This window comes from Monodon monoceros, unplaced genomic scaffold (genome assembly GCF_005190385.1).
Source record: "Monodon monoceros isolate NGI ecotype Baffin Bay Population unplaced genomic scaffold, NGI_Narwhal_1 Super_Scaffold_6, whole genome shotgun sequence".
In the NCBI taxonomy this organism is placed as follows: domain Eukaryota; kingdom Metazoa; phylum Chordata; class Mammalia; order Artiodactyla; family Monodontidae; genus Monodon; species Monodon monoceros.
Genome location: NW_021703783.1, coordinates 42824511 through 42832282, shown reverse-complemented (window position 1 = coordinate 42832282; position 7772 = coordinate 42824511).

Genomic DNA, 7772 nt, shown 5'->3' with positions numbered 1-7772 from the left:
AGGCTCAGATAATGGTTAGCATTTTTTAGCAATAAACTTTTGTTGTTGTTGTTGTTTTGGTTTGGTTTGGGTTTTTTTGGCCATGCCACGCAGCATGCAGGATCTTAGATCCCCAACCAGGGATCGAACCTGTACCCCCTGCAGTGGAAACACAGAGTCCTAACCACTGGACCGCCAGGGAATTACCAATAAAGTATTTTTTAATTAAGGTATGTACATTGTTTTTTTAGACATAATGCTGTTGCACACTTAGGCTATAGTATAGTGTAACCATAACTTTTATATGCACTGGGAAACCAAAAAACTTGTGTGACTCACTTTATTTATTTATTTTTTTTGCGGTACGTGGGCCTCACCGCTGTGGCCTCTCCCGCTGCGGAGCACAGGCTCCGGACGCGCAGGCTCAGCGGCCATGGCTCACGGGCCCAGCCGCTCCGCGGCACGTGGGATCCTCCCGGACCGGGGCACGAACCCGTGTCCCCTGCATTGGCAGGCGGACTCTCAATCACTGCACCACCAGGGAAGCCTGACTCATTTTGACATTTGCTTTATTGTGGTTGTCTGGAACCAAACCTGTAATATCTCCAAGGCATGCCTGTATTCAGTAAGTTACATGAGATGTTCAACACTTTACTATATTTATTTATTTAAAGTTTTGCTTTGTTTGTTTTTTGGCCATGCCATGTGGCTTCTGGGATCTTAATTCCCCGACCAGAGATCCAGAGATTGAACCCGGGGCTATGGCAGTGAAAGCACTGAGTCCTAATCACTGGACTGCCAGGGAACTCCCTTATTTATTCGTTTATTTTTACATTCTTTTAAAAATATTTTTTCCATTATGGTTTATCCCAGGAGATTGGATATAGTTCCCTGTGCTATACAGTAAGACCTTGTTATTTATCCATTCTAAATGTAATAGTTTACATCTACTAATCCTAAACTCACAGTCCATCCCTCTCCCTCCTCCCTCCCCCTTGGCAACCACAAGTCTGTTCTCTACATCTGTGAGTCTGTTTCTGTTTTGTGGATAGGTTCATTTGTGCCATATTTTAGATTCCACATATAAATGATATCATATGGTATTTTGCCTTTTTTTCTGATTTCACTTAGTATGATAATCTCTAGTTACATCCATGTTGCTGCAAATGGCATTATTTTGTTCTTTTTTATGGCTGAGTAGTATTCCATTGTATATTATGTCCCACATCTTCTTTATCCATTTATCTGTCGATGGACATTTAGGTTGTTTCCATGACTTGGCTATTGTGAATAGTACTGCTATGAATATAGTACTGCTATGAACATAGGGGTGCATGTAACTTTTTGAATTATAGTTTTGTCTGGGTATATGCCCAGGAGTGGGATTGCTAGATCATATGGTAGTTCTATTTTTAGTTTTCTGAGGAACCTCCATACTGTTTTTTTTTGTTTGTTTTGTATTTTTGGCTGCATTGGGTCTTTGTTGCTGCATGCAGGCTTCCTCTAGTTGTGGCAAGTGGTGGCTACTCTTCGTTGCGGTGTGCTGGCCTTTCATTGCGGTGGCTTCTCTTGTTGCGGAGCACAGGCTCTAGGCCTGCGGGCTGCAGTAGTTGTGGCTTGCGGGCTCCAGAGCGCAGGCTCAGCAGTTGTGGTGCATGGGCTTAGTTGCTCTGCGGCATATGGGATCTTCCCGGACGAGGGCTCAAAACCATGTGTCCCCTGCATTGGCAGATGGCTTCTCAACCACTGTGCCACCAGGGAAGTCCTGACTTACAGTATTTTCAACTTACCATGGGTTTGACATAACCCCATCGTAAATTGAGGAAGATCTGTATACTACACACTAGCTCTTCTTGTAATTTATTGCCTCTTTCCCTAGGTTACTTCTACTCATTCCTTTAAGGCTTTAGATCCTGGCTCTCTATCACCCTCTCCAGGGACAGCCATCAGAATTCTTGGTGATATCAATAACCCTTCAATACTTTGGCGTTTCAAGTTCCTTGACCTCTTCTCCTCCAATGATATTCTCCTTCACCATACCTGAGCCACCATTTCAATGATCATATGACCTTGTCATCACCAAATAACTGCATCACCAATAACTGCAACCTTGTCATCACCAATTCATTTCCTTGCAACCTTCTTTGGCCACATACTTGAGAATGTGTAATTTTAATATATATTAGATAATTTGGAGGTGATTGTAATTTCTTAAATCTTTTTGTAAAGACATTGAATAATGCATCTCAGCATATTTCTTGCTTATTGTCTCCCTCATTAAAATGTAAGATGTATGAGGGTAAGGACTTTTGTTTTGTTCATTGTTATATCTTCAGCATCTACAACAACACCTGGGCCATAGCAGGTGCTCAATAAATGTGTTGAATAAATGGAGGAAATGCCTATTACATATCAGGCCCTAGGAGTACAACAAACAAAACAAAATCTCTGACTTTATGGAAACTACAATTTTTAAAAATATTTATTTGGTTGCGCTGGGTCTTAGTTGCGGCTCACAAGCTCCTTAGTTGTGGCATGTGAACTCTTAGTTGCGGCATGCATGTGGGATCTAGCTCCCTGACCAGGGATCAAACCCGGGCCCCCTCCATTGGGAGTATGGAGTCTTATCCACTGCACCACCAGGGAAGTCCCAAGAAAACTACAATTTTATAGTGAAAATAAAAATATTAAAGTGGTAAAACTTCACTATTTAGATAACAAAGTACCTTTTAAAATTATTTTTTATTGAGATATAATTGACACATAACATTATATTAGTTTCAGTACAAAATCTTTTTTTAAAATTATTCGGCCATTATGCAAAGGTTTGTTTCTGGGCTCTCTGTTCTGTTCCATTGGTCTACATGTGTGCCTTTAAGCCAGTACCACACTATTTTTTTTTTAATATTTATTCGGCTGTGTCGGGTCTTAGTTGTGGCAAGTGGGCTCTCTAGTTGTGGCGTGTGGGCTCCAGAGCGTGTGTGCTCAGTAGCTGCAGCATGTAGGCTTAGTTGCCCGGTGGCATGTGGGATCTTAGTTCCCCGACCAGGAATCGAACCCACGTCCCCTGCATTGGAAGGCAGATTCTCAACCACTGGACCACCAGGGAAGTCCAGTACAAAATATTCTTGTGTCTGTGTCTGGACTCTATCAATAATACCCCATTCCTGTTATTGGTTATCATTAATGTTTATACAGAGGTGATCAGATCTGTATGAAATCATCACTTTGATATATGCTTGATCGTCTTTGGCAAATTGTCTTAGGTTAAGCTGCTCTAACAAAGTACCATATACTAGGTAGCTTATAAACAATTGAACTTTATTTCTCACAGTTTTGGAGGCTAGAAGTTTGAGATCAGGGTACTAGCACGGTTGGGTTCTGCTGGAAGCTCTCTTCCCAGTTGCAGACTGTGACTTTTCATTGTATCCTCACATGGTGGAATGATGGGAAGAGAGAGGTCTCTGGGGTCCCTTCTAAAAGGGCACTAATCCCATTTATGATGGTTCACCCTCATGACCTAATTACCTCTCAAAGTCCCCACCTCCTAATACCATCACACTGGAGGTTAGGATTTCAACCAATGAATTTTGCAGGGGACACAAGCATACAGTCTATCACACAAAGCCAAAACTTTAACATTCCAGGATTAGAGTACCAAAATAGTTCTATCTATATACACTACATAAGAGATCCTCCTTACAAGCCAAGCCTTGAGTTTTTGTATGTGAAGGAGTTTAGAACCTGTTTACATACTAGTTTAAAAGCCCTTAGACTTTCATCTCCTTCCCTCTTTCCTCTGTGTTTTATCCTCTCCTGCCTCATACCAGACCTTGTTCTCTCAGTTATCCTGTCTTCAACCCCTCCCTTTCTACTAGCTGCTTCTCTTACTCTTCAAACATGATAAAAACAAACAAAAACTACTCCTCATTTCTAAACAAGCCACAAAAATAAAAATCCTTCCCTCAAGTACTAAATATATACAATATTAAACTATCTCTTTTTACTCCTCCATCTGTCCCTTTCAGTCTCAGCTAATGGTGTCACATTTCACCCCCTCTCCCAAACTAGAAGCCTCTTTATCTCTTCCCCGCTTCTCTAACTGGTCTTCAAGGGCAGAAATTTATCAAAATTCTGGGTAAGCATTTCTCTTCAGCCCTTCAGCAACTGCTTTAGTTCTGGCTCTACTCTCTTGCCTAAACTACCATAGCTGGCCTGTCTGCAGTCTTTTTACAGCAAATTATATTCCACAAACTTTTGAGCATCTATTATGTGTCTGGCACTGGAAACAAACAAATATGACACCAGTACCTATACCTTGTCCACTCACGCTATAGCATCATTCCTATTAAAAACTTGTTGCCGATAGAATTAAGTACAAACTTTTAAGCAGACATATAGGGCCCTTTACCATCTGGCCTGAACCCACTGAACTTCCTGCCTTATCTCTCATCACTCTCCTTACCTATAGTCTCTCTTAGGCTCTGGCCACACTGAGCCTTGCACAGACCCCTGAAAATTCCATTGCCTCTGCTTTACATATGCTATATTCTCCATATTCTCCACCTGGAATACCCTCTTCTGCCTCTCACGATTGGCCTGGGAGAAATTCATTCAGCCTTTGAAACTCAGCTTTGATCATTATCCCTCTTTGATGCTTTCCCAGATGCCCCTACTTAGTTCTTTGGGTTGCTGTTCCCACAGTACTCTGTTTACAGCTCTAATATAGTACTTGTCACATGCATTATAATTTATCTATTTACTTATTTACCTTTTCTAGAATTCCTGGAGGTCAGGAACAATATTGCTTTGCTGTATCAGGCATATGGTAGGTTCTAAATTCCAATTTTTTTTTTTTTTTTTTTTGCGGTACGCGGGCCTCTCACTGTTGTGGCCTTTCCCACTGCGGAGCGCAGGCTCAGCAGCCATGGCTCACGGGCCCAGCCGCTCCGCGGCATGTGGGATCTTCCCAGACCGGGGCACGAACCCGCATCCCCTGCATCGGCAGGCGGACTCTCAACCACTGCGCCACCAGGGAAGCCCTAAATTCCAAATTTTTAAAAAAATTTTTTTGCCACACTGGGTGGCTTGTGGGATCTTAGTTCCCCAACCAGGGATTGAACCCTGGCCCACAGCAGTGAAAGCATGGAGTCCTAACCACTGGACTCCCAGGGAATTCCCTCCAAATATTTTTTAAATGAAATCTCTTAGCACTTGGTCTTCTCTTATTTTCCTCCAAATGGAATTACCTAGCCCTTATTTCCTAGAAAAGGGAGCATTAAAAAAATTTCAGGTGAACAACTAAAAAATCAGAAAAAAAGAAGCCTCCCTTAACTTTGAAAGTAATCCTATTTCTCCATCATCCCATTATATACTCAGTTATCCTGCAAGGTGCTGAACAAAATGATGTTAATATTCCACCAAAATCTAATGTCTGAATGTATATGTAACCTTTTTCTGGTCACTTCCTACCTTACACAATGGAAAGAGCACAATGAAGTATTTGCTTATGGCACAGAGTTACCCGAGAACTGTAATACATTCTCTCTCATGAAAACCATGAAATTAAAAACTATTATCTGATTTTTTCTGATCCCAGAGAGTACTGCTAATTTACATAGAAATAAGCATATATCACTCTATTTATTGTCTTATTCTCTACAACATGAACTGCTGTAAGGTGATGTTTGGGGTAGAAGACCATTTTTAGAACATTTCAATGTATTTTATTTAAAAATGAATTAGCTTTTTAAAGCTGCTTCCTACACTGAGAGCTGTTCATGCTTTTGTCATCCTACAGTGAGAGACTAGCAGCAAAACTCAAAATATGAAAAAGCTCAACACAAGACACAGTCATTTCTTAACCCTTTCTATTACTGCCAAACCAGACTGGTAAGGTATGCTTCTAAATTGTAGGAAGATAATGATATCAGAGAACATAAAGTAATTTAAGTTGGTATATGTGATGTTTACATTTAGCTAGGTCATGATGTCTCCTTTAAACTTTATGACCAATTTCTTATTTCCTATACCTAGAACAGGTTACTACTTTGCCCCCTTTCCTTTTATTTACCTTACAAATACAAAAGTAACAACCTCTAAGTTCTTATCGTTTTAGAAAACCCCCTCATAAAACTGGACTTTTCTCACCTGTTATAATTTTTTTTTAATTTTTAAAATTTCTCATATCAGCCTATAAAGTTCTCTTTTGCTATTAGTGACTGTGGACACATTGAAATTCAGTCCTCAGTAAAATATCAGGGAGAAGGTGGATGCTGCAATTAAAACTGACAAATTCTGTGTTCCTTTTTACTAGTGTTTTAAATTGGCCTGGGTACTTCTTTTCTCTTAGGAGACTGTTAGGATCAAACTTGTGAAATGGCATCTAATACCAAGTATTTTCTAGTTTTTGCCAATTCGGGTTGCATATTTCTCTCCCCAAAGCCCTGACACTACTAACTATACATCTTTGAATCTAGATTTTGCCCCCTACTAGATACAGAACTTTTCAGTGAATTTGAAAAAGAGATCTGGTACAACTTGGGTCCCCATCAGCTAATGGATGAGATAAAACGTAAAGACATGGATAAACCTGATTATAAGCTATTTGTGAAACTTCTGGGTGAGACGCCACTTCCAGAGCTACACTAACATGAAATCCCTTGAAATATGTCCAATGGGGGTAGTAAATAAACTATAAATTACAATGCAATGGATTTGAATTTTCAAAAATTTCTTGTGTGATGGTTTTTCCCATAGCACTTCTTTTGATAAGGGAAAATGCCAGTTATTTCGGGTTGCAGACTTCTAAATGCTATCTTCAATTCAGTTCCTCCATTTTCAGTTCATCTTATATGTTGTTGCCAAATTAATCTTTCTAGAACATAAGAGTGTTACTCTCCTTCAAAAAAACTTCAATAGCTTCCCACTGTCAGAGAAATAAGTTGAAAACAATTAGCCTGATACTCAGTGTGACCTACCTTCTCCCTACACTCTGGACTTCCTAGGCCAGGGATTGGCAAACTACAGCCTGCAGGCTGCTAATTTTTTGTATGGCCTTCAAGGTAAGAATGATTTTTACATTTTTAAAGGTTGGAAAAGAAAATCATATGACATGCGGACATAAAAAAATTCCAATTTCAGCATTCTTAGTTTTTTTTTCCAACACACTCTCATTTGCTTACACATTATCTATGGTTGATTTCATGCTACAAGAGCAGAGTTCAAAAGCTGCAGTAGAGACCTTGTGGCCTTATCTGACCCTTTACAGAAAGTTTGCCAACTCCACCTAGATATACTTGTTCCTATCTCTTCACCTATCAAGTTCCTTGCCTGGAATGTACTGTTCCCACTCATTCCTGCTGTCACCTCTGAGGCTATCAAAGTAAAATTTTCAAAAAATTTCAAAACATGATTCTCCCGCCAATATAAAATTAACGTGAGCCAAGCATTCATTTATTTAACTCACCGAGGGAACCAGTAAGACGGTAAAGCTGGTTCCAGGAGTATTTAAGGAACTAGATATTTACAGGCATAAAAATAAGAATTAGAATAAGGTTGCAGGTTAAACAAAACTGGTTAGCTCCTACAGAGCAATAAAACCATAAACTTTCGAGTTAGCTTTTCTATCAGACAGCAATCTGCAACTCAAGTAACTTCACAATGTCTGAGCTCTAATCATATAACAAATAGCAAGTCAAACACAGGTACCTTCTCCTACAGAATCATCCTTGGGCAGACAAGTTAAACCATGTCTCAGCGTGAACTGAAAGGTCATCCCTCCACTCCTTGCC